A 24,624-nucleotide genomic window follows, 5' to 3' on the forward strand; every position below is an offset into this window, starting at 1 on the left:
AATATAGCTTTACAATATTTAACCTTGAAACAAGTGTTTGGGAGGTATGATAGCCATTGCAGGCAAAAGATAAGGGACAACAGAGGAAGAGATGGTTCAATAGCGTCACCGACTCAGTGGACATGAATTTGAGCAAACTCTGGGAGATAGTGAAGGACAGAGGAGCCTGGCATAGTGTGGTCCATGGGGTCACAAAAAGTCAGATACAACTGAGTGGCTAAACAACAACAACAATATGATATCCATTAATTCAATCTAAATTTTACTTAAACCATATTATGAATCAACCATAGTTCTTGATGCTGGGAATATAGCAATGAACAAGTCCCTTTTCTCTTGGAACTTACATACTAGTAAGAGTGAGAGAGACAAATAAATAAAACTACTAACCACATAGTAATAAGTATGTTCCCTGAAGAAGATAAAGGAAGAAGAGAGAGAAACAAAAGGACAGCAAAAGTGGAGGATACTTGAGATAAGGTGGACAGAAAAGAAATTTCTAAAGAGGTGATGTATGTGCATGCTCATCATGTCCGACTCTTTGCAATCCCATGGACTACAGTAGCCTGTCAGGTTCCTCTGTCCATGGAATTCTCCAGGCAAGAATACTGGAGTGAGTAGCCATTCCCTTCTCCAGGGGATCTTTCTGACCCAGGTATCAAATCAGGTTGAGGGCAGACTCTATACTATCTGAGCCACCAGGGAAGCCCAGAGAGGTGATACTTGAACTTAAATCAAAATGGTGTTAGGAGTGCTCGCTTCGGCAGCACGCATACTAAAATTGGAAAGATACAGAGAAGATTAGCATGGCCCCTGCACCAGGATAACACACAGTCATGAAACGTTCCACATGTTTTTATACAGAGTGAGTGAGTCAGAAAGAGAAAGATAACTATTGTATTCTAACACATATACGAAATCTAGAAAAATGGTACTGAAGAATTTATTTACAGGGCAGCAGTGGAGAAACAGACATAGAGAATAGACTACTTATGGACATGGGGAGAGGGGAGGAGAGGGTGAGATGTATGGAAAGAGTAACATGGAAACTTACATTACCATGTGTAAAATAGATAGCCAATGGGAATTTGCTGTATGGCTCAGGAAACTCAAACAGGGGCTCTGTATCAATCTAGAGGGGTGGGATGGGGCGGGAGATGAGAGGGAGGTTCAGAAGGGAGGGGATATATGTACACCTATGGCTGATTCATGTTGAGGTTTGACAGGAAACAACAAAATTCTGTAAAGCAATTATCCTTCAATAAAAAAATTAAAAGAAAAGAAATGGTGTTAGGAGCATAGCATATGAAGATCTAGGCAATGAAGCTTGCTGGGGTAGGGGAAGAGTTAAGTATAAAATCTTTGAATTGTAAAAGAACTAGATGTATAAGAATGACACTATAATTAAAAAGGAGGAAGTATGGGCAAGAGGATTAGGGAACAAATCTTGTAAGCCATGGTAAGGAATTTAGATTTTATTCTAAATATGGTGACAAACCATTGAATAATATGAAGCAGAAGAATGACATAATTAGATTTCATATTTTAAAATAGATAACCTTGATAGATTTTGAATTTGTGCATCTGAGTTAATAGCAAGATTGGCCTAAAACTTTCTTTTCTCATTTTATCCTTGAACAGTTTTGGTGTCAAAGTCATATTAGTATAATAAAATAGAGAACATTCCTTCATTTTTATTCTGTAGAATATTTTATAGAAGACTAGAATTATCTGCTCTTTAAATAATTTATGAATATTGCCTATAAAACTATCTGATCCAGATACTACTTTATGCACAGATTTGTGTTCAACATATTTAGTAGCTAAATATCTCTTTATGTTTCCCAGTTGATTAGTTGAATTTGGTAAGTTCTATTCTTGTAAGAGGAGAAGGAAATGGCAACCCAACCCAGTATTCTTTCCTGGAAAATCCCATGGACGGAGGAGCCTGGCAGGCTATAGTCCATGGGGTCGCAATGAGTCAGAAATGACTAAGTGAGTGATAGCACAGCATTCTTCTAAGAACATACATTTTTTCCATTTTAAAATATATTTATATAACCTTACATTTCTAAAATGGAGTAAAAGGGACTAGATTTACTTCCCAACAGAAATAACTGTTAACTGTTGGAAAAACAGATAAAACAAAGTTTTGAATACATCTGGACATCAGGCAACAAAGAACAGTGAGCCCTGAGAGATGAAAAGACAAATAAAATGAACGCTGTAACTGTAACTAGTTTACGCCCTGAAAACACTTCCAGGCTGCAGCATCAGGTGGGGGACCCCAAATAGACCATGGAAAACTCCTAGAGATTAGAAGGCAGAGGATAGGGTCCAAGGTGGCTAGAATTCACAGGCAGAGTATCAGAGAGGAGGAGCAGCTGCAGAGGAGCCCCACAGAATAAAAATCAGCATAAACGTGTGAGAGACAGTTACTCCAGGCTGAGAACAGGAGTTGGATTAAAGGGAAGAGCATACTGAGCATCCTTGAGGCTCAGAACAGTGCTTGTTCCTAAGAGCCAGTCAGGAAAACCTCATAATTCAAGGGGCTTTAAGCAGAGCACTCAGAAGAATCTTGCTTCCATGGTGGAAAATAACCAGCTCCAGATTAAACACCATGCTGGTCCTACCTAATAAATCTTAACAGCAAGAACCAAAGAATCAAACTGTGTCCATGGAACTTGACGGTATACCAAAATAAAGCACAGGAATTTTTATAGGAATACAAATCTATCCAGCATGAAATGAAGTAAAATTCATAATGTTAAGTTTCCTGTTAAAATTTCTTAAGGAGGCAAAGAAACAGGAAAATATGATCCATGTCGAGACGGAAAATAAATCAACTAAATCAACACAGATACAGATGTTAGAATTAGCAGACAAGGACTGAACAGTTATATAATAATTTTTCATATGTTAAAAAAATTAGAAGAAAGAATACATACACTAAGTAGAGATGCAAGTGAAAGTGAAAATTGCTCAGTCGTGTCCAACTCTTTGCAGTCCCATGGACTATACAGTGTGCATGGAGTTCCCCAGGCCAGAATACGGGAGGGGGTACCCTTTCCCTTCTCTAGGGGATCTTTCCAACCCAGGGATCGAACCCAGGTCTCCCACATTGCAGGCGGATTCTTTACCAGCTGAGCCACAAGGGAAGCCCAAGAATACTGGAGTGGGTAGCTTATCCCATCTCCAGTGGATCTTCCCAACCCAGGAATCGAACCAGGTCTCCTGCATTGCAGGAGGATTCTTTACCAACTGAGCTATGAGAGAAGCAAATAGAGATGCAGAAGACCAAAAAACAAAAAAAAACCCAATGATCTAAATCAATGGAGCCATAAACTGGTATTCTGCAAAGATCAATAAAACTGATAAACTTCAAATCCAGTGATTTTAATCTGTGGGTATTTTGCTCTCTGAGGGAAACTTGGCAATGTCTGGAGATACCACACAACAAAAACTCTGGGAAACCAGTGTCTGAATTTGAAGTATTAAGATTCTGATGGCGTGGACTTCCCTGGTGGTCCAGTGGCTAAATCTCCATTCTTCCAATGCAGGGGTCCAGGTTCAATCCCTGGTCAGGGAACTAGATCTCACATGCTGCTACTGAAGATCCTGTGTGCCGCAACTAAGACCCAGTGCAGCCAAATGTATTAAAAAACTTTTTTTTTCAAGATTTTGATGGTGGGTGATATCAAGTTCTCAGAAGAACTAGGATGGAGGATTGAAGTGTTGAGCCCTATCCCCAAACATACTATATGGGCAAGTGGTCTTCAGACATTTTGAAATGGACTCCATGAAAGAGTTTTTAAAAGCTACATATCCCCTTGTTCATTTCTAAGTTGATATCTAAATTTTCCATCATAAAGTTAAATACTTGCAAAAGATACAATTTCTGGATTACTGTAAATTTTGACATTTTAAACTAAACAATTACATCATTCTTAAACATATCTAGTGGACTCCAAATACCCTAAATATTTGATGCCCACCAACATCCATTTAAAAATATATGAACAAGTTCTTTTTTTAGCAGAAAGAAACAAACAAAAAAGAAGGGGTAATAAAACTATTCGGGACTTCCCAGGTGGCACAGTGGTAAAGAATCTGCCTGCCAACACAGGAGACACAAGAGGCCTGGGTTCAATTCCTGGATTGGGAAGATCTCCTGGAGAAGGAAATGGCAATCCACTCCAGTATTCTTGCCTGGGAAATCTCAGGGACAGAGGAGCTTGGTGGGCTACAGTCCATGGGATCGCAAAGAGTCGGACACAACTGAGTGACTGAACGCTGCACAGAACAATGTCATCCTACCTCATGGGTTTTTTAACTACAAATCTGTTCTCTATGTCTGTGAGTCTGTTTCTGTCTCATAGATAAACTCATTTGTATCATATTTTAGATTCCATATATAAGTAATATCATGGTATTTGTCTTTCTCTAATTTACTTCGCTTTGTATGATAATCTCTAGATCCATCCATGTTGCCACAGATGGCATTATTTCATTCTTTTTATGGCTGAGAAGTATTCCATTGTGTATGTGTGTGTGTATATATATGTTTATAAATATATAACAAATTAAATTTTATATTTAAATTATAAATATAGATGTATTTTAAAATTATATTTGTATACCACATCTGCTTTATCTATTCATCTGTCAGTGGACATTTAGGTTGTTTCCATGTCTTGGCTATATAATTGTGTTCTAAATAGGAGGAAAACAGAGAGAACAGATGCACAAAATAATTTTAATCATATTGGTACTGGTAGTGTTGCTGTTCTAACCAGGGACTATTATGTAGTTAGATGGGATAAAGTAAGTACTCATGTGATAGTCTAATTCTGGCATCTTCAATATCCTTGAAAATTATTCTTAGTATGGAAGAAAAGATTTCAGATTTAAGACAGAAAAGGTTAAGTAAAAACTTTGTAGAACTGAACTTGAATTGAAAGTATTAATTTGACCTTGTGAGGATTTTTTTAATGAGCTTCCTAGGTGGCTCAGTGGTAAAGAATGTGCCTGCAATGCAGGAGACACAGGAGATGAGAGTTTGATACCTGGTTGAGAAGGTGCCCCGGAGGAGGAAATGGCAACTGACTCCAGTATTCTTGCCTGGAAAACCTCATGGACAGAAGAGTCTGTCAGGCTACCATCCATGGGGTCAAAAAGAGTCAGACACGACTGAGTGCACACACCTAAGGGTTTTTTAATGTATGTTAATGTCAGTCTGTCCACTTGACAATGCATAGTAACAGTGACCTACCCCGGACATGATTGTGAAATATCACTTTCAACTTTAAAGAAATCAAAGCTTCTTGAAGAAATAGCTAATTCTAGACTTGGGCAAGAAATATACAAAACAAGCCTAGTGCATCTCATCATGGCAGGTAAAATACCAAAGACTGCAAGAATATTATCAAAAGGACACAGGAGTAACTTGAAGATGGACAAGAAGATCATCAGGATAAAAAGACTAAAATACTTTCAATGACCCATAAATAAGAAAGTTTATCTCTCTGAAAAAAAAATACACCAGTTTAGGAAAGACTTTGAAAACCAATTTATATATTCTTCAATGTGCCAGGCTGTTTTCTAGAATTCTAAGGTAACTATTTTCACCCTAATGTGCAGTTTAAATACATGGGTTCATAATGATTCTTTAGGAATTTGGCTCTTTGAAGGACAGTAGAGAGTCAATTCCTTATTTTTAATACTGGTTTTTCCAAAAGAAGAAAAATAAGGCATTTCTCATCACTTGTTTGTAGAAGCTGTACTGGATATTAGTCTTGAGTGCATCTCCATGAGTATTTTAATAAATCCCTCTGTACTTTGCCTTTCATATATTTTTTTAATATTTATTTGTTTGTTTTATTTGTTTATTTGACTGCACCGAGTCTTAAGTTGCCACATGCGGGATCTATAGTTGTGGCATATGAATACTTAGTTGCAGCATGTGGGATCTAGTTCCTCAACCAGGGATGGAACCCAGGCCCCTTGCATCGGGAGCTCAGAGTCTTAGCCACTGGATCACCAGGGAAGTCCCTGCATTTCCTATAAATTAGCACTGGGAACTACAGGCTTGATCATATTCAGGCTTGAAATTGTGAGTCAGATTACTTCATCATAGGAAACTCTATGTAGACAAAGATCCAGTTTCTTCAACAGATACAATGCACAAGTAATTATGATGATAGAGGGGCAATCTTTCCATTAAAAGAGGCTTAAGTGACATATTTTTTAGAAAACAGACAAAAATAAGCTTTATTGTTTAGGGATACACAACTGGTTAGTTGTGTATATAGTACATATATATAGTTGTGTATATGGTATATGTATTTATATATAGTGTGTATATATATGTATGTGTATATGTATATATGGTGGTGGTGGTTTAGTCACTCAGTCGTGTCTGACTCTTGCGACCCCATGGAATGTAGCCTGTCAGCTTCCTCTGTCCATGGGATTCTCCAGGCAAGAATACTAGAGTGGGTTGCCATTTTCTTCTCCAGGGGATATTCCTGACCTAGGAATTGAACCCAGGTCTCCTGCATTGCATGAGTATATATTTATATATCTATAAATATTTATTATATATTTTAATATATAATAAATATTTATTATATATATGTATAAATCACTATAAAACTATAAATCAAAGCAAGGAAATGATTGTTATATTACCTGTTTACAGGTAAGCTTCTGTCTTCCCTCTAGAAAAATGGGGCATGTGGTGGGTTCTGGGTGGTTCGTCAAGTTTTATCCCTTGATATGGGTGGTAGTTGCAAGTGTTTGCTTTATAATAATTCTTTATTACACATAATTGTTTGATATTATATGTGTATCTGTGCCATATATTTTTATGTAGACCATTTTAAAAATCTTTATTGAATTTTTGCAATATTGCTTCTGTTTCATTTTTTTGACTTTTTTGTCAGTGAGGTGTATGGTATCTTAGCTCCCCTGACCAGAGATTGAACCCACACCCCCTGCATTGGAAGGGAAAGTCTCAACCACTGGACCACCAGGGAAATCCCTGTGCTATATTTTAAAATTAGAAAAATTTTTAAAAGAAGTCAAGATAGTGATTAATTTTGGAGAGGAGGATTTAAAGAGAGTATGAAGGTTTTGAGGACATAGTGGCATTCTTGTTTTGGGTCTAAGTGGTAGTTATTTGGGTTTGCATTAAAATGTGTCAAAATAAACATCCATGATTTCTTCACTTTTCCGTATGTATATTTTACTTAACTAGATATTTTTTAAAGATTTTTTAAAAATAAAAGGAAAAAAGCACAGGAGAGACTCTCATAGCCACAGCTTAATTTACTCTTCATTTTTTACTTTAGGAAATGTTGCCTTTTGGTCTAATCTGTGTCATGGGAGAAATACATAATTTCATACTCGATTTAGAAGGAGTCCAGATGCTGTTACATTATTTAGTTGGCGCTGTGTGGAAGTGTGGCTTAAAGAGAGACTTTTAGTGCCAGAAATTTCTTTGCAATATATCATATTGAAGACTGATGATTTGTGTTTTAAATTTTGGCTAACGCTTTTTGTAACATTTGAATTCTTCTTGTAAACTGTGAGAGTTATCTGCAGGGAATCTAGCCTTTCCTGTCTCTCATTTCCTTCATTTGGATAGATAACATCACATATATAGAGAGAGGACCCTGTTATTTCCAAATCCATAGATTCATCAGGGCTGGGAAATGTCAAATCAGCACCTGAATAAATAAAACACAAGCCCATTAGTGCAAGCTTATGTGACCTGTCAGCATCATTAGGCTTTGCTGAGCACAAGCAGCCAGCTGGTAGAAGGCCTTCAATAATGATGGCATCTCTCGAGAGAGCCCGACAAATCCAGACTTTGCTTTTTGAATAAGCATTCTGATGTTTGCTTTCCAGGCAAGGGCCTCGCTTCGCTTTCAGGTTGCTGTAATTCAAACCCTACCCTCCTCGGAGTCTTTCCACCCTGCTGTGAATGGATGCACCCAGCTAGATTCCACAGTGGAACTCAAATCCACAGACCTAACACACACAATGACCCCACAGTCTCAGAAGCTTCACCAGGTCTTATACGTAGTATTAGTATTCTCAAAGGTAATCTCTGCCAGGACCCCTTTGTTTGAGAAGATCAGCTCATCAACTTAACCATACAAGTTCAGGTTGTGAATATTAATGTTTAAGAATGTAAGGTTTAAAAGCAAACAAACAAAAATTTAAGAAAAAAATAGGTTAAAAAAATGTAAAGTTTATAAGCATGGACTTAGACCCAGGCTATCCAGATTCAAATCCCACCCTAGCTGTGTAACTCTGAGCAAGTTACTAAACCATTCTGGGCCTCAGTTTATTCATCTGTGGATGGGGACCATGTCACCATCTATCACACAGATGAGAATTAAATGATATTATTACATATAAAGCACTCAGAACTGTGTTTATAGCAAGCACTCTGTTATTATTATTATCATCAGCTGTGTGAGCTTTGCACAAGTACTTTAACCTCTCTGTGCTTTAGGTTCCTTATCTATAAAACAGAAATAATAAAAAATAATATGTATCTTATTGGGTTATTACAAGTGTTGAATCAGTTAATTCATGTACAGTATGTAGTGAATTGCTTAGAGCATAGCAAATACTAAATGAATAATAACTATTATTACTTGATCTTTGCTATTTTGGTATAAATACAAATGCAGATAGGAAACTGGGCTGAGTATACTTTATGAAACATGTTCACCAATCTCAAGAAAAGAATTATTGATTAGTTAATTTATCTTTTATATTCCTCAGATTATGAACGAAATATATTTCTATAATAATACAATTGTAAAATAGAGAAAAATAAAATTTTAATACTCTCACCATTCAATAATATGCATTTTATATAGTATAGTCGCTTTCTAATCCTTTTCTTCTTCTGTGCAATATATTAAACAAACTCTGAGGAGAATGAAAGAAACTCATACTTTTAATAGCCTTTGAATTCATTTTTTCAGTTGTTATGTTTTTATTTTTATTTATTTTTTCCAGTTTTATTGCAATATAATTGAATTTTATAATAATTAAAGAACAAGAAGTTCTATTATTGTTTTTAATTTTGTTGCTTAAATGTCACCCATCTTTCCAAAGCAACTAGTCTGTGACCACCAACAAAAGCTTTGTGGAAGTGTGCATGCATTTATGTTGTGTGTATTAGTCACAGAAATGTGCTGAGTTCTATGTCCAAGCTCATGTGGTGTAGGAGAGAGGTTTCATGTGTGAGCATGGCTGAGACTGACAAGTATCCCTCATCTATACCTTTCCAAACAGGACTCCTGAGTTCTAGCTGAAGACATAGCTACCCAGCCGACGTCTCCATTTCCTGATCTCTTGCAGCCAGGCGTGTCTGTCCACATGGAAAGTTCTAACAGATGAAACTGGAGAAAGATAGTGAGTGCTTTCTCCTAGCATAGATGATTAAGCCTCCAGCACACTCTGGAAAAGACTGCATCAGCCAGAGGTCCTGGGTTTTGACGTAGATGCAATGGCCTGTTAGACTTCGGGCTATATCACTCAAAAAGGGGCCAACTTTGCCCTGTACCAGCAGGAAGCAAATTCTAAAGGTGACACGGACTGAAGTGCCAGACTCTCTCTCTAGTGTCAAATTCATTGCAAAACTAGGGGTCAGAGGGAACAATGGACAAGAGAGTTCTCAAAGAGGAGAACCAGAGTTTGCCCTAAAAGTCACTCCTTCACCAGGGCAAGTAGACTTCACACCTGGTCTTGCAGGAATTGGTCAATGCTATAGACCATTAGCTGCTGTGTTTCCAATTTAAAAAAAAAATTTTGTTTTAATTTTACTCATAGGGCTTCAGCGGTTGTGGCTCTCAGGCTCTAGAGCACAGGCTTAATAGTTGTGGCGCATGGGCTTAGTTGTTCCATGGAATATGGGTTCCTCCCAGACCAAGGATTGAATCCATGTCTCCTGCACTGGCAGGTGGATTCTTTACCACTGAACCAGCAGGAAGGCACTTCCAATTTTTTTTTCTTTTCCAAATAGGAATTTTTTATTGCCATTGTCCTTATCCTGGCTTCCCAGGTGGCGCTAGTGGTAAAGAGCCCACCTGCCAGTGCAGGAGACATAAGAAATGCAGGTTCAATCCCTGAGTTGGGAAGATCCCCTGGAGGAGGGCATGGCAACCCACTCCAGTATTCTTGCCTGGAGAATCCCATGGACAGAGGAGCCAAACGGGCTACAGTCTATGGGGTCGCACAAAGTCGGACATGACTGAAGTGACGTAGCACACATGCACATCCTTACCCTAGCCTACCACCTCATGCTGCATCTCTAAGAGGCAACACAGACAATGTGGGTTTTGTTTTGTAGGTGCTGGGAAAGGCTGTCTCACACACGCAGTTTTGGGGCCCCCACTCTGCTGACTCAGAATGGGCCTGGGGCCTGAAACATTTCCTACCAAGAGATAAAGAGCCCACACAACCTGTGCCAAGCTCTGTGTGGGAATATCTTTCCTTGTTTCTGGCTCAATGAGTCCTTTTGTCTCTGCTTAAAGCATGTGTGTCAGATGGCAGCTGCCCAATCCCATTACTATATCCGTCCTCTGCAGGAAAGAGACAAGGTTCCTTCAACTGGGGCACCAGAAGGGTGAGCGTAGGTCAATTACCCTGTGTCACTCCCCAGAGCAAGCCACTGGCCAGGGGTATGAGGCACACAGTTAAAGGTCATCTTAGACTTCCCTGGTGGTCCAATGGTTAAGACTCCAAGCTCCACTGCAGGAGGTGAGTGTTTGATCCCTGATCCAAGAACTAAGATTCCACATTCCTTGTGACATAGCCAAAAAAAAAAAACTAACCTTACTCTAACTCATCTCTATGTAATTAAAGCTTTGTTTCATCCAGTGCTATCTTCCATGGCCACTCTGATACGAGATGCAATGGGAAGAATTTTGGACTTCTGTTCTGAATAGTTGGCATAGTGCTAATCTTTGCTGTGGTCCATGTAGTTGGATTCCTCCCCTGGGGTTGGTAACTAGTACAAGCTGCAGAATGGGAGAGAATATTTACAATACACAGCTAACAAAGGAATTGTATCAGAATATATAAAGAACTTACAACTCAATCATAAAAAGACAAACAACCCCATTTAAAAAAAGACTTTAACAGACACTTCATAAAAGTAGATATTCAAATGACTGATCAACACATGAAAATATGCTCGACATCATCAGTCATCAGAGAAAAGCTAACTAAAACGGCAGGGAGGGACTTCCTTGGCAGTCCAACGGTCAAGATTCTGTGCTTCCAATGCAGGAGGCATACACAGGGTTTGATCTCTGGTCAGGTAACTAAGATCCCACATGTGGCACAGCCAAAAATTTTTTTAATAAAGAAATAAAACCACAATGAAATAGACCCATATACACATTAGAACGTCTAAAAATTTAAAAGATTAACCATACCAAGTGTCAGCGATAATACGTAGCAACTAGAACTCTAGCATTCTAGGTGAGAATGTAAAATGGTACAACAACTTTGGAAATATTTTTGGCAGTTTCTTAAAAAGTAAATACAACTCAGCTTCAGGAGTATGAAAGTAACTATAGACAATATGCATATTTCATTTACAAAAAGAGCTGGTTGGCCAGATTTGGCCAATGGGCCATTGTTTGCTGCTATATCTAGAACGTCATTTTGTGCCAAGGAGAAAAGAAATGCCCAAAGAATGAGGGAAACTTATCTCATTGACCCAGTTTGGGACAATCTGAACATTAAAATTAAAAGGGATTAAGAGATTATAATACATGAATTAAAATAGAAATCATGAGACATACATACATACATAAGAAAGACATGTACATATATATTAAAGGAAAACTCCACCTTACAAAAGAATGTCAACTAATAAATGCATAAAGAATAATGAAATTAGAAAATCTGTATTTAGCAACCATTATAGTAATAACTGATTAGAGCAAAGAATTACTAATAGATTCTAAACTAGTGGGGGAAATTTTCATGAAGGACAGGTCATTTATATAAAATACTAAGTATGAAACATTTATTAACTTTACAATAAAGAAATAAAGCAGGCATGATTTTAATCAAGTGAAAAGTATTTGTCTGCCTCCTAATATAGTGCGCTCCCTGGAGTAGGAAATGGTAACCCACTCCAGTATTCTTGCCTGGAGAATCCCATGGATGGAGGAGCCTGGTGGGCTACAGTCCATGGGGTCACAAAGAATCAGACATGAATGAGCGACTGAGTAATATAATGCATTAAGAAGAACACAGAATCACTTTTGTGATGTTCCTGGAAATATTATATAATCTGAATGTGCTGTGTGCTGTGCTTAGTCGCTTAGTTGCGTCCGACTCTTTGAGACCACACGGACTGTATCCTGTCAGGCTCCTCTGTCCATGGGGATTCTCCGGGCAAGAATACTGGAGTGGGTAACCATGCTCTCCTCGATCTGAATGTAATCATGAGTAAATAGTAGACAAACCAAAAGCAAAGGACATCTACAAAATAAGTTACCTATACTTTTCAAAATTGTCAAGGCCAGAAAAGCCAACGGAAGACTGGAGAATGGTTCCAGAAGAAAGAGACTAAAACAAAAGCAACATATGATTTTGGACTAGATTCTGAACCTCTACGGACATCATGGGACAATCAGTGATGTTTTGAATGAGATCTGTGAATGTTAATTTCCTGATTGATGGTTGCCCTGTGGTTATACAGGAGTCTGTCTTTGTAAAGGGTAAAGGTAGTTTACCCTTTAAGAGGTAAAGGGCATTGTGTCTTTAATTTATTCTCTAATGACTTAGAGAAAAAGATTATTATTGTTCTGTTTATTATTCTGAGTAGCAAATTACCTCTAAATTTAGTGGCAGAGAACAATCAGTTATTACGTTCATGAATACTATGGGTCAGGAATTCAGCACAGATTGTGGGAGGCTTGTCTCTGCTCTGTGATGTCTGGGATCCTTGGGTGGAAGACATGAAGCCTAAGGGCTCAGTCATCACTCTCTTGTCTGGTGGTTGATGCTGGTTGTCAGCTAAGCTGCTGCTGCTGCTGCTGATTAAAGCAAAGAATTACTAATAGATACCAACACTACATTGTGTGCATCCTCAGTCACATCTGACTCTTTTCAACGCTGTGGACTGTAGCCCGCCAGGCTCCTCTGTCCATGGGATTCTCCAGGCAAAAATACTGGAGTGGGTTGCCATGCCCTCCTCCAGGGGATCTTCCACATCCAGGGATTGAACCCGTGTCTCTTATGTCTCCTTCATTGACAAGCATGTTCTTTACCATTAGGGCCACCTGGGAAGCCCTAAAGGGCTTCATTTCTTATTTGATTAACATTATTTTTGGATATTTGAGAAGGTGCTAACAAATACTGAAAAAATCACTTCAGATGGTGACTGCAGCCATGAAATTAAAAGATGCTTGCTCCTTGGAATAAAAGCTATGACAAACCTAGACAGCATATTAAAAAACAGACATTACTTTGCCACCAAAGGCCCATACAGCCAAAGCTATGGTTTTTCCAGTAGTCATGTATGGATGTGAGAGCTGGACCATAAAGAAGGCTGAGCACCAAAGAATTGATGCTTTTGAACTGTGGTGTTGGAGAAGACTCTTGAGAGTCCCTTGGACAGCAAAGAGATCCAATCAGTCCATCCTAAAGGAAATCAGTCCTAAATATTCATTGGAAGGACTGATGCTGAAGCTGAAACTCCCATACTTTGGCCACCTGATGTGAAGAGCTGACTCATTTGAAAAGACCCTGATGCTGGGAAAGATTGAGGGCAGAAGGGGGAGGGGATGACGGAGGATGAGATGGTTGGATGGCATCACTGATTCAATGGACATGAGTTTGAGCAAGCTCAGGGAGGTGGTGAAGGACAGGGAAGCGTGGCATACTGCAGTCCAAGGGGTTGCAACTGAGCGACTCAATAAAAACAAATACTGAAAGTATAAATCAAGGTCCTGCTCAAGCCTGAACTGTGACAGTTGTAGAATTCAGTCTGGAGGATTCAGGGTCTCTGGCAGAAGTCAGTCATGTCAGAGTCCAAGGAGTCTCTTAGGATACTCTCACCCTAGGGAAAAAAGAGGTGCATTAAAGTTTGGGTCTCTGATACCTCTATCATCATATGGAAGGAATGCCTTAAAGTGTCTGAGTCCTAAAAAAATGAATGTAGTGGGCAAAGATGGAAACATCTGCTTGTTTAATAAACAAACAGAAGCAGATTCTCAAGTTAAATAAGGAAAAAAGAGTTGTGAATTCCCTTCTGGTCCAGTGGTTAAGACCCCATGCTTTCACTGCTGAGGGCACAGGTTTGGGGAACTAAGATCCCACATTCTGCAAGCTGTGTGGCATGGCCAAAAAAATAAATAAATAAAGCAAGAGCAGGACATTTTTGAAATTAAAAAGAACATTGAATTGCACTACTAAATTTACAACATATTATTGAAATAACAAAAAATAAGATATTTTAGTGTTGAGACATAAATAAATAAATAGAACAGAATAGAAAGTCCAGATCCGTTCAGTTTAGTTCAGTCACTCAGTTGTGTCTGACTCTTTGTGACCCCATGAACCACAGCACGCCAAGCCTCCCTGTCCATCACCAGCTCCCAGAGTCCACCCACACCCATGTCCATTGAATCGGGGATGCCATCCAACCATCCCATCCTCTGTCATCCCCTTCCCCTCCTGCCCTCAATCTTTCCCAGCATCAGGGTCTTTTCAAATGAATCAGCTCCTCACATCAAGTGGCCAAAGTATGGGAGTTTCAGCTTCAGCATCAGTCCTTCCAATGAATATTCAGGACTGATTTCTTTTAGGATGGACTGGTTGGATCTCCTTGCAGTCCAACGGACTCTCAAGAGTCTTCTCCAACACCACAGTTCAAAAGCATCAATTCTTCGGTGCTCAGCTTTCTTTATAGTTCAACTCTCACATCCATACATGACCACTGGAAAAACCATAGCCTTGACTAGACGGACCTTTGTTGACAAAATAATGTCTCTGCTTTTCAATATGCTGTTTAGGTTGGTCATAACTTTCCTTCCAAGGAGTAAGCGTCTTTTAATTTCATGGCTGCAATCACAATCTGCAGTGATTTTGGAGCCCAGAAAAATAACATCAGCCACTGTTTCCCCATCTATTTGCCATGAAGTGATGGGATTGGATGCCATGATCTTAGTTTTCTGAATGTTGAGCTTTAAGCCAACTTTTTCACTCTCCTCTTTCACTTTCATCAAGCGGCTCTTTAGTTCTTCTTCACTTGCTGCCATAAGGGTGGTGTCATCTGCATATCTGAGGTTATTGATATTTCTCCCAGCAATCTTGATTCTAGCTTGTGCTTCTTCCAGCCCAGCGTTTCTCATGATGTACTCTGCATATAAGTTAAATAAGCAGGGTGACAATATATAGCCTTGATGTACTCCTTTTCCTATTTGGAACCAGTCTGTTCCATGTCCAGTTCTAACTGTTGCTTCCTGACCTGCATACAGGTTTCTCAAGAGGCAAATCAGGTGGTCTGGTATTCCTATCTCTTGAAGAATTTTCCACAGTTTATTGTGATCCATACAGTCAAAGGCTCCGGCATGGTCAATAAAGCAGACATAGATGTTTTTCTGGAACTCTCTTGCTTTTTCAATGATCCAGCGGATGTTGCCAATTTGATATCTGGTTCCTCTGCCTTTTCTAAAACCAGCTTGAACATCTGGAAGTTCACGGTTCACGTATTGCTGAAGCCTGGCTTGGAGAATTTTAAGCATTACTTGACTAGTGTGTGAGATGAGTGCAATTGTGTGGTAGTTTGAGCATTCTTTGGCATTGCCTTTCTTTGGGATTGGAATGAAAACTGACCTTTTCCAGTCCTGTGGCCACTGCTGAGTCTTCCAAATTTGCTGGCATATTGAGTGCAGCACTTTCATAGCATCATCAGGATTTGAAATAGCTCAACTGGAATTCCATCATCTCCACTAGCTTTGTTCGTAGTGATGCTTCCTAAGGCCCATTTGACTTCACATTCCAGGATGTCTGGCTCTAGGTGAGTGATCACACCATCGTGATTATCTGGGTCATGAAGATCTTTTTTGTACAGTTCTTCTGTATATTCTTGCTATCTCTTCTTAATATTTTCTGCTTCTGTTAGGTCCCTACCATTTCTGTCCTTTATTGAGCCCATCTTTGCATGATTTCATATCTCCAATTTTCTTGAAGAGATCTCTAGTTTTTCCCATTCCGTTGTTTTCCTCTATTTCTTTGCATTGATTTCTGAGGAAGGCTTTCTTATCTCTCCTTGCTATTCTTTGGAACTCTGCATCTGCATTCAAATGGGTATCTTTCCTTTTCTCCTTTGCTTTTCACTTCCCTTCTTTTCCCAGCTATTTGTAAGGCCTCCTCACACAGCCATTTTGCTTTTTTGGATTTCTTTTTCTTGGGGATGGTCTTGATTCCTGTCTCCTGTACAATGTCACGAACTCCGTCCATAGTTCATCAGGCACTCTATCAGATCTAGTCCCTTAAATCTATTTCTCACTTCCACTGTATAGTCATAAGGGATTTGATTTAGGTCATACCTGAATGGTCTAGTGGTTTTCTCCACTTTCTTCAATTTCAGTCTGAATTTGACCATAAGCAGTTCATGATCTGAGCCACAGTCAGCTCCCAGTCTTGTTTTTGCTGACTGTAGAAAGTCAAGACACTAACCAAAATATTTGTGGGAATTTAGTATGTGATAAAGGTAAATCTCATATCAACACATGGCATTCAGACAACTGAGGAGAGATTTTGGAAAGAGGAAAGTTGTACAAAAAACTCACACTTAAAAAGAAAACTAAATCAATATAAGGAATAAAGTACGAAAAATTAAAAAGAAAAAAAGCTCCCACTATACATACACCAGGTTAAATTTCAAGTGGATCAAATATTTACAGGTAAAAAAATAAAAATATCAAATCATTAAAAGAAAATATGGGTGAATTCTTTTAATAATTGTAAATATAGTTTACAACTATAAATGTATTCACCCTTTGCCTCAGCACTTCCACTTCTAGAAATTTACCCTACAGATATAGCTGCACTCTTTTGAGGGGCCTCGCCACATGGCTTGCAGGATCTTATTTCCTTGATCAGAGATTGAATCTGGGCCCCAGCAGTGAAAGCGCCAAGTACAATTCACTAGACTGCCCTGGAATTCCCTACACTCTTATGAAATGACATATATACAGGATAATTCTTTGCAAGATTGTTTTATTTTTTACAATGACAGTAGTATTTCATTCTTTTTTACAATTTCATTATTTTACTTATTTATTTTTGGCTGTGCTGGGTCTTTGTTGCTGTGAAGGCTTTTTCTCTAGTTGCAGCGGACGGTGCGGAGCTACTCTCTAACTGTGGTGCGTGGGCTTCTCATTGTGAGGGCTTCTGATTTTGATGGCTTCCCTTGTTGTGGAGCACAGGCTCTAGGCTGAGAAGCCTTCATTAGTTGTGGTGAGTGGACTTAGTTCCCTGTGGCATGTGGGATCTTAGTTCTTGGACCAGGGATCAAACCCATGTCTCCTGCATTGCAAGGTGGATTCTTAACCACTGACTCACCGGAGAAGTCCCTATACACCTATTCTTAACACGTGGAACATATAGTATAAAGACTTCATACTGAATAGATGATATTCATTAAGCCAAAAAGGGAAAAAAGAGGCACTTACATAAAGTTTTAGCTACGTTGTTTGAAATGAAAATATGCAGATTTTAAAATTGAAAAAAAGATCCCAATTGTGTTTCTTCATCAGGATCTTTAACTGAACCTAGAACTTTTTCACACCTTAATTAGAAAGAAAAAGAAAAACCCAGAAAAAGAATAGCCTTGATTGGCTGCTGAGACAGCAAGAACTTTTTACAGAGATCTGTACAGCATCGCACCAAGATGGACAATGTCTGGCAAGAGATAAAATAGCTGTGTCTTGCTTTGTGCAGGTCACTAACTTGTTAACTCATCATACTATAACGGGGTAGCTGAGAGGAAGACCAAACTGTGGGGATCCAAGGGCACGTGCAATGTACAACATCATATGTCTACACACTTGGCAGCACAGCCACTGCAGCTAAAGGTTAAAAACCAGTTCTAAGGAGTTCCCTGGTGGTCAGTTGGTTAAGAATCCACCTGCCAATGCAGGGGACACGGGTTTGATCCCTGGTCCAGGAAGATTTCACATGCCTCGGGTCAACTAAGCCCCTGTGCCACAACTACTGAGCCTGTGCTCTAGAAGCCATGCTCCACAAGAGAAGCTACCTCAATGAGAAGCCCAAACACCACAACTAGAGAGTAGCCCCCACTTGCCTCAACGAAGACTCAGCACAGCCAAAAATTAATTTCATTATTTTTTTTTAAGTGGCTAAGATAAAATAGGGCTTCCCAGGTGATGCCAGTGGTAAAGAAGCCACCTGCCAATGCAGGAGACATAAGAGACATGGGTTCGATCCCTGGGTTGAGAAGATCCCCTCGAGGAGGACAGGGCAACCCACTCCAGTATTCTTGCCTGGAGAGTCCCATGGACAGGGGAGCCTGGCGGACTACAGTCCATGGGGTTGCAAAGAGCTGGACACGACTGAAGCGACTTAACCACTCACGCAAGATAAATTAAAAAGGCAACCAGTCCTAAGAGGTGATCTCTGGGTTATTCATACAACCAAGGAGGAGAGAATGGACCTTGTCTTAACTTAATTTCATCTTCAAACACCCTGCATCCAAATAAGGTCCCGTTTGTAGGTACTTGAGGTTAGGGCCTCAACATATCTTTTGCGGGAACACAAGCCACCCTGTAATAGTGCAGAATAGCGTAAGAATAGTGTATAGTATGCTGCCTTTTGTGTAAGGAAAGGAGATAACTATATGTTATTAATATTGATAGAGAAACTCTAGAAGAATACCTAAGAAAATAATATGAATTTTTATCCTGGGAGGGGAATAGGATAGATGTAGGCAAGAATGGGAAGCAAATTAACTTGTGGACCAATTTTGAGTATTTGATGGAGGAAAAAAAGATTTCCTTAACTTTGATGCTTAGAATCTTTTCCTCAAGAAGTACAGGTTCAGGGAGGTGTGACTGAATTTCCTTTACTTTTTCTTATTTCTGTTTTATTTATTTGGCTATGCTGGGTCTTAGTTGAAGCAGGCAGGATATTTAGTTGCAGCATGAGAACTCTTAGTTCATGCCATGTGGGATCTAGTTCCCTGACCAGGGATCGAATCTGAGCCCCCTGCATTAGGAGTGAGGAGTCTTAGCCACTGGATCACCAGGGAAGTCCCTTTTCTATAGGCCCAATCACTCTATTTCATTCTTCAATGACTAATACCTTCATACTCATTATATTGGAATCGCTGTTGATGTCCAATGTTAGAATTAATCTATAGTCAAAGCATGGGCTTCCCTAGTGGCTCAGACAGTACAGAATCCACCTGCAATGCAGGAGACGTGGGTTTGATCCCTGAGTTGGGGGGATCCCCTGGAGGAGGAAATATCAACCCACTCCAGTATTCTTGCCTGGAGAATCCCCATGGACAGAGGAACCTGGCGGGCTACAGTCCATGGGGTTGCAAAGAGTCAGACACAACTAAGCAACTAAGCACAGCACAGCATATAGTCAAAGAATATAGAAGAGTTAATTCAAATTTCAGAAAAATAATCCTTGACGATGGAAAACTAATGATATCACTGACAAGCCCAGCATACAGGAGTAGGAGAGGAAATGGAGGAAGACGTAGGTACAATAACTGTTGCATCTTATATTAGGGCAATCAGTAAACAGTGTCAAAATTCAAAGTTAGTTAATATATAAAGTTAGCAGGTGAGGGAGTGTTGAGGGGCAAGAGAAGAAAGGTGAGTATGTTAAATTCAGGGAGTCAGTAGACATTTTTAAAGTTAATAAATCAAAAATAGAAATATATAACCATATTATTTAGAGTTTAGTAGCAAACAAGCAGATGAAGTAATAATAGGAACTGTTAAAATTATCTGGAGGTTATTTTACTTTTGATTTTATGATTTTTTTACTTTTTTTTTTTTTTACCATGTGTCATAGGCAGAACTAAAATGTTCATTTCCTAATGCTTAGAGCCTAGAATGGTTACCTTACAAGGCAAAAGGGACTTTGCAGAACTGGAAGATAGCAAAGATGTGTTATCTTAAGCCACTAATATTTGTGGTAATTTGTTACAGCACCAACAGGACATGAATACACAATGCAAGTGTTACTTGTACTATTTTTTTAATATTTATTTATTTATTTGGCTGTGCCAGGTTTTAGTTGCAGCATGTGGGATCTAGTTTCCCAACCAGGGATCAAACCCATGCCCCTGCATTGGAAGTGTGGAGTCTTAGCCACTGGACCACCAGGGAAGTCCCTACTTGTATGATTTTTAAAGATTAAAAGAAATGGAAGCAATGACATGCAAGCCTGTCAGTGGAGGAAATGTGAGAAATGGTATCAAAAGCCATCCTCTTCCCTCATTGAAGGTAGAGAAGACCATGTTTTCATTTTGTATGTGTTAGTTTAAGAAGACTTAACTCGGCCAGCAACCTGTGGAATATCCATTTTCAGTTCAGTTCAGTTCAGTTCAGTCACTCAAACGTGCCGACTCTTTGCGACCCCATGAACTGCAGCACGCCAGGCCTCCCTGTCCATCACCAACTCCTGGAGTTTACCCAAATTCATGTCCATTGAGTCGGTGATGCCATCTAACCATCTCATCCTCTGTTGTCCCCTTCTCCTCTTGCCCTCAACCCTTCCCAACATCAGGGTCTTTTCAAATGAGTCAGCTCTTTGAATCAGGTGGCCAAAATATTGGAGTTTCAGCTTCAACATTAGTCCTTCAAGTGAACACCCAGGACTAATCTCCTTTAGGATGGACTGGTTGGATCTCCTTGCAGTCCAAGGGACTCTCAAGAGTCTTCTCCAACACCACAGTTCAAAAGCATCAATTCTTCTGTACTCAGCTTTCTTTATAGTCCAACTTTCACATCCATACATGACTACTGGAAAAACCACAGCCTTGACTAGACGGACCTTTGTTGACAAAGTAATGTCTCTGCTTTTTAATATGCTCTCTAGGTTGGTCATAATTTTCCTTCCAAGGAGTAGGCGTCTTTTAATTTCATGGCTGCAATCACCATCTGCAGTGATTTTGGAGCCCAGAAAAATAAAGTCAGCCACTGTTTGCACTGTTTCCCCATCCATTTTCATAGAAGCCCAAATACTAGATTATCACACTCGGTTGTGCTAAATACCCAATCTGAAAGAAATTTTCTGCCATCCTACCCCTTGCAGCTGACCCAGGGGGACTAGCACAGAGAACAAGCCTATGGCCATGCAGAAGAATAAAGCCAGGCCCTGTTAGAGGGTGATGGAGGGAAGTCCCCACCTGCCCCATTCATGGCCATTTGTTTAGAAGTCAGCATGGCCATGAGTCAGAAGGTTTGGTAAGAGATCACAGGACAGTGCCTTGGAGAGATGAGACGTAGGACTGTGTCAGCCAGGCAGGTTCTATGAAGGTTCCACTCCACTCTGCCTTCTTCTATCAGGGTTCCGCTCCATTCTACCGTTCATGTGTTTGTGTGTTGTCATCCCAAGCAATGTTGTGAGGGAGCCACAAGCCCTGTCCCGCATCTGGCCAGGTGGCCTTGAGGATGAAAACTCAAGCACACACAGATCGTGGGTGCAGCCTTTTGCCAAGGCTGGGGGAAACGTGAAGGTAGAACACGTTTTAGGGCTGAGTTACTCACTGACCAAGTTGGAAGCTCGATGCTTTCTCACTCAAAATGGCTTTTGTAACTATTGATTGTTATGGCTAGTTTTATGAGCTATCACAAGGTTAATTAATGTTTTTCGAGGGGTCTTCCTCGCATCTGCAGTTGCCAAGACTCTACACTTTAGAAGTGGCTAACAGGATGAGTTCTAAGCACACCACTACTTTACATCGATGTAGTGATTCGGAAAGCACCACAGGTCTTTATCTTACTGGTCCTCATTTAAAATGGTACTGCTCAGGGTTTCCCTGGTAGTCCAGTGGTTAAGACTCCAACGCAGGGGACATGGGTTCAATCCCTGGTCATGGAACTAAGATTCCACATTCTGTGTGGCACAGCCAAAAAAATACTCCTCACTTTCAACCTCCACTGTTATCACACTGGCGTGTAAGATTTAAAACCACCAGAGATGGCCTTGGTTGTCCTAGTTCAGAAAATCCGGTTGGCATAACTCAAGTGAAATACGATCTTCTTCCCACTGAAGAACAGGAAAAGAAGGTGGTGACAGGGCAGGTGACAAGCTCAACTGGCGACTTTGAAATGGAGCTGCAGTGGGGGGTGGGGACTTAAAAAGTGCATTACAGCTGCATTTTGAAAATTTCTCCATCAAAACAGTTAATACCACTTGAAAGGATCTGCGTTCCTCTGAAGTCCTTAAGTGATGATGGTTTTTCTGCACATGCTAAGTCACTCCTGAAACCAACACTCTTCTTTCCAGCTAGTGTAATTGTTTTAGTAAAAACTGGAATGAGTAGATTTTGCACAGCTTTGGTTCATGGAGGAAATATTCATTCTTAGGAAGGAAAAAAAAACCCCAGCTGGTAGATAAGTACCAGGACAAAAATAATGATTAGTCAAAGGGACACATACAGGAAAGAAAAGTACTCGATCTAGGGACAAGAAGTCTTCCTTTAAGGAACTGGGTTTTTGTTGTTGTTGTTAAAGATCGCTTTTATTCATCTGACAATATCTTGGAAATTACCCTTTATCAGGACATAGAGGATGGATGATGTACTATAATACAAGGGATCAACCCACATTGGAATGAACACTCATATTCAGTAATCTTTTGAGATTAAAAACAATGCTGCAATGCATAAACTTGGCCTATGTTATTCCACTGCTAGAAAATGTGTGTGCTTAGTCACTCAGTCATGTCCGACTCTTTGCAACCTTTTGACCTATAGCCTACAGGCTCTTCTGTCCATGGAATTTTTCAGGTATGAATACTGGAGTGGGTTGCCATCTTCCTCCTCCAGGGGATCGTCCCCATCTAGGGATCCAATCTGCATCCCCTATGTCTCTTGCATTGCAGGCGGATTCTTTACCCACTGAGCCATCAGGAAAGCCCAACAAATGAATAGGATACATATTTAATGAACTTATAACCTGGAAGATTTTTAACTGAGGAATTATTAATGACGGTTGATCCAGGGTATATTAAGGCAGGATGAAAAGATGCTGAGAGATCATTATAAACCCATGATTGAGACCATTCATCCAGTGAATAAATTGACTTCAAGTAAAGCCCAGTGGTCATTTAGGTGGCTAAGGGGTAAAGAATCTGCCTGCCAACACAGGAGGTGCAAGAGACATGGGTTCGATCCCTGGGTGGGGAAGATCCTCTGGAGAAGGAAATGGCAATCCACTCCAGTATTCTTACTTAGAAAATCCCATGGACAGAGGAGCCTGATGGGCTATAGTCCATAGGGTTGCAAAAGAGTTGGACATGACTGAGCAGCTGAGCACACACAAAGCCCAGTGACTGGCCTGAGGCCTAGAACTGAAAGCAGATGTCCTGATTCCAAGTCCAGTGCTTCCTCTTTTACCAAGCGGCCTACTTGTTAGAAAGCCCTTGAGGGACTTGTCTGGTGGTCCAGTGGTCAAGAATCTGCCTGCCAGTGCAAGAGACATGGGTTCTATCCCTGGTCAAGGAAGATCCCACATGCCCCAGAGTAGTTAAGCCTGTGCAACACAACTACTGAGCCTGTACTCTAGAGCCTGATCTCCACAATAAGAGAAGCCATGGCAAGGAGAAGCCTGTGCACCACAACTAGAGAGTAGCCCCTGCTCACCACAACTAGAAAAGGCCCACACGCAGCAACAAAGACCCAGCACAGCCAAAAATAAATTTATACACACACAAAAAAAGAAAGGCTTTGTGCACACATGTTGTCTTTCTTGTGTATCAGATGACTCACCTTAGAAGTAGTATGTGTCACTTCTGCTCACGTTTATCGGCCAAAGCAAGCCATGTGTCAACGAGGCGGGATGGATGTATGATCCTCTTCTGGGGAGAACAGTGAATAAAAATGGAAACAATAACATACTCTGTACCACCACCTCCTTCTGTCCTTTCAGCCCAGCAGTGGTAGCAGCTGTCGATAGTCTCTAGGTTAGCTCATTGCCTTCTGTTTGACTCTTCTATTCACTAAGGAGCCAGTACCCCCCAAGTGGCATCTATTTCTGTTTTAAATGTTCAAGCAAATTCTGCTTCTTAGTGAGGCCAGCAGTGTTTACTGCATCAACATACAAACACCTTCTGTGTTTTAGGATGTGCTAGGCACAGATCACCATGTGTGGTATGGATTTTTTTAAAGTAACACTATGAGTAAAAATATAACAATATACAGCCTTGACGTACTCCTTTTCCTATTTGGAATCAGTCTGTTGTTCCATGTCCAGTTCTAACTGTTGCTTCCTGACCTGCATACAGGTTTCTCAAGAGGCAGGTCAGGTGGTCTGGTATTCCCATCTCTTGAAGAATTTTCCACAGTTTATTGTGATCCACACAGTC

General features: G+C 40.1%; 1 long non-coding RNA gene and 1 other non-coding gene across 2 annotated transcripts in view; both read left to right on the top strand.

Moving 5' to 3' along the window:
* Positions 1-24,624, top strand: part of LOC145515675 (uncharacterized) — a 143,143-nt gene that overhangs the window by 100,554 nt on the left and 17,965 nt on the right. The window contains exon 4 of the long non-coding RNA XR_014060965.1: positions 9,319-9,438. This is a non-coding gene — a long non-coding RNA (uncharacterized LOC145515675). The remainder of the gene's footprint in view (positions 1-9,318; positions 9,439-24,624) is intronic.
* LOC145521609 (U6 spliceosomal RNA) lies at positions 752-858 on the top strand. The gene has a single exon (XR_014065534.1). It is a non-coding gene; the product is annotated as a U6 spliceosomal RNA (small nuclear RNA).

The sequence above is a fragment of the Giraffa tippelskirchi genome, chromosome 1 (genome assembly GCF_054371585.1).
Source record: "Giraffa tippelskirchi isolate mGirTip1 chromosome 1, T2T-mGirTip1v1.2.pri, whole genome shotgun sequence".
Taxonomy (NCBI): domain Eukaryota; kingdom Metazoa; phylum Chordata; class Mammalia; order Artiodactyla; family Giraffidae; genus Giraffa; species Giraffa tippelskirchi.